At 41.9% G+C, this 3218-nt stretch overlaps 1 pseudogene; it reads left to right on the top strand.

Annotated features, from left to right (window-relative positions):
• The first annotated feature begins 1561 nt into the window (after nt 1-1561).
• LOC125553742 lies at nt 1562-2236 on the top strand (annotated as a pseudogene).
• The last annotated feature ends 982 nt before the right edge of the window (nt 2237-3218 follow it).

Here is a 3218-nt window from a genome sequence, read left to right as displayed (position 1 = left end):
TCGACCTCTGTTTGCAGAAAGTTGTAATCCGCGAAGTGCCCACACCATCAGAAGACTACATGGATTACAAGCTCATTGCCTTGTTCAACATGGGATTAGTCTATCTGGAATCCAGTCGCCATACATGGTTATGGCTCATCATCAATCCTGTTGAGGCAACATTTCTGTCTGATGCTATAGTGCATGATGGCATCGTTTACGCGGTCGACGCATAGATTGGCTACCTATACTGGTGGAATCTTTCGTCGTGTAATTGTTCTATCTCATCTCATCTTTACCTTATGAATACGACCGCCTGTTCATTTGTTACAAATTTAGAATGCATAGCATGTCTATAACCACATCATTGCTATATGTTCCTCACATTTCCTAGATTTTTATGACCACACATGTTATTGTTAGAGTTGATATGAGAACAATTGGCATCTAATGATTGTTAGAATACATATTATGAGCATAACATCATGATTGCTATATGTTACTCTCGTTTACAAGATTTTTATAACAACGCATGTTATTGCTTAGAGTTGATATGAGAACAGTAGTAGTAAGTGCTATGGTAGAATATGAGTAGGCGATGTCATAGCTGTTTTCCTCTCATTGTTACATGATGTTTGAACCATGACATATTGCTAGAATATGAAAGCCATTGGCTTATTTTTTTTAACTTGGGGTATGATTATGACCACGGCATTGCAATTCTCTGTCTATGATATGTGTCACTGTTATAATAATCTTAATTCCACACATACTCTCAACATGATTGTTTATTTTTGTCCTTTTGGTCTCCAATTTGAATTGTTGCAGCAGACGCAAATGTGCTGGCCTTCATGATTCCAGGACCTGGAATCATACCAGCCGATGGGTGGTGGTTTATTGCTCGTTCAGCTGACGGCGGTCATTTGATGCTCATTTAAACGTACCAAATTGACCAAACCATTACATCAAACCACATGCAGTACAATGCGTGGGGCGTTCGTGACATTGATGGCTATGGCTGCTTCGTGTTCAAGAAAGATCCCAGCTCCGTTGGCCCAGGCGTATTCAATTGGAAGCGGGTTTACAACCTCGGCAACCACTCCTTGTTCCTCGGGCTCAATTATCCGATCATCCAACCAATCATCGATCATATTATCGGCGATGATTACTGTTCTATGGAACTTCCATTCGCGAGGGGGGGCTGTGTTTACACATCATACCATGGGTTTCATGAATCACCATATCCAGAGATTCGTCGACACATCTTGTTGCCAGATAATCTTCAGTGTGTGAAAGGCATCAAGCTTCCATGCGATGGATGGCTTTTGCAAACTCGACATGCGGCGATGTGGTTCATGCCAACAGCAAATATGCACAACTTGATTCATGCTGATATCTAGACTGAGCCATGTATTCTGTTGCTGTAGCACGACCCTCTTTTGTTGGATATTATGTACTGTTGTTAGTTTGAAGCACTCCTCTGGTTTTGAAGGATAGATACCTTCCTGGGATCAAGTGCATCCTAACTCACCTGCGTAGGATGTACTGATAATGATGATGGAGATGCAAGTCGAAGAAGGATTGGCCGGTGCTGCCGGCTGGCGTCAAGTTCGATCCCACGGATCAGGAGCTGATCGAGCACCTTGAGGCCAAAGTGAGTGCTGACAGCGCGACATTTCAGTCTCTCATCGATTTGTTCATACCAACCATCGACAGCGAGCACGGCATATGCTACACCCAACCTGAGAAACTTCCAGGTAAGACACCAATCGGCCGTCTACTTGCACAAACATATTCCTTTGTTTATAGCTCTATTTTTCTTTTAGACGCAGACCTGGTGAAGCAATTACAATTTTACAGTTAATAAAAAGTGAAACAAGTGACTGCAACATGCCAAAGATGTTATGAAAATGCCAACTAGGTATACTAAAACATGTATTCCACAATACTGCATGTATCACACTGAGTGGACTAAGGAAGCATTTCTTCCAGCGCAATTCCAGGGCGTTCAAAAGGGGCACGTGGACGCGTCGCAAGATACAGTCGGAGTGCAGCATGCACGCGATGTGGCACAAGACCGGCAATACCTTGCCGGTGATGGTCAATGGCCAGCAGACGGGCAGCAAAAAAGGTTCTGGTGCTGCACACCAACAAGAACTTTGACCAGCAGATGACCAATTGGGTGATGCACCAGTACCACCTCGGGGACCTGGAGCAAGAGAAGGAGCGGGAGCTAGTCCTCTGCAAGATTTTCTACCAGACGAACACTAGGGCCAGGAGTAAAAAGATTATAAGTTAGTTTGGTATTGGTAGTTGTACTACATTGTCGTCCACAAGTTGGTATTGTTGTTAACGATCTTTTGGTATGAACTTACATTTGCTTCCAACCATCATGCCGAGGGCGACGTGGATATAAAGCTGAATCATTTGTTTCGAAATGAATTTTCAGGCACCTAATTTTTATTTGATGGGTAGCATAAGCACCCGCCGTTCAAATTCCCAGTTCTCCAATTTTTTCAAAACAAGTGCATGCACTTATTATCACGATAAAAAACAATATCCGTGTTGCATCCCAGTTATCAGTCTGTACTTGCAGAATTCTCTCATTTATTGACCACGTATACTGTTTTTTCAGGTCGAGCAAGTTTAAACTAGGCTGTAGACTGCCCAGGGTTGGTTTTGTTTTCAACAGGCCCAGCCCATGACGACAACAGGGCACAAAGATCCAGCAGGTATCTACTGGCCTCTGGCCCGCCAACGTTAGTTATATTTTGTCTTACAACATCCGCAGGCAGTTTTTTTTACTGAATCAAACACACAGCCCAGTTCTATTACCCTCTTGAAACGCATGTCCTACATCCGTTTTCTAATCTCTACCTATAGTTTTACTAGTTCATATACACGTATCACTATATTGAAAAACATAAAATTCCCTTTTCATATTTACATCCTTATTTTTGTTGTTTTATCCCACCCAGCGCTTATTTTTTTACCACTGGTTTTCCCTTAAACCAACTCAATTGTCCCACGTCTTATTTGCTTACAAAAACAAAACGATTTTTTGGCAAATCAATAAGTTCTTAAAAAATGTTTATCATTTTGGGATTACAACAGTTCGGACTCCACCGAAATATGCAAAATAAGGTTGAACTTTTTGACCATGGCCTTGGGCAGAAAATGGGCTGTAATAAATTACTTAAGAATTAGTAAATGGGCTGCAAATAAATAATAGCAAATGG

The sequence above is a fragment of the Triticum urartu genome, chromosome 4 (genome assembly GCF_003073215.2).
Source record: "Triticum urartu cultivar G1812 chromosome 4, Tu2.1, whole genome shotgun sequence".
In the NCBI taxonomy this organism is placed as follows: domain Eukaryota; kingdom Viridiplantae; phylum Streptophyta; class Magnoliopsida; order Poales; family Poaceae; genus Triticum; species Triticum urartu.
Note: the sequence above shows the minus strand (reverse complement) of the source record. Positions and strands in the feature narration are given on the sequence as shown.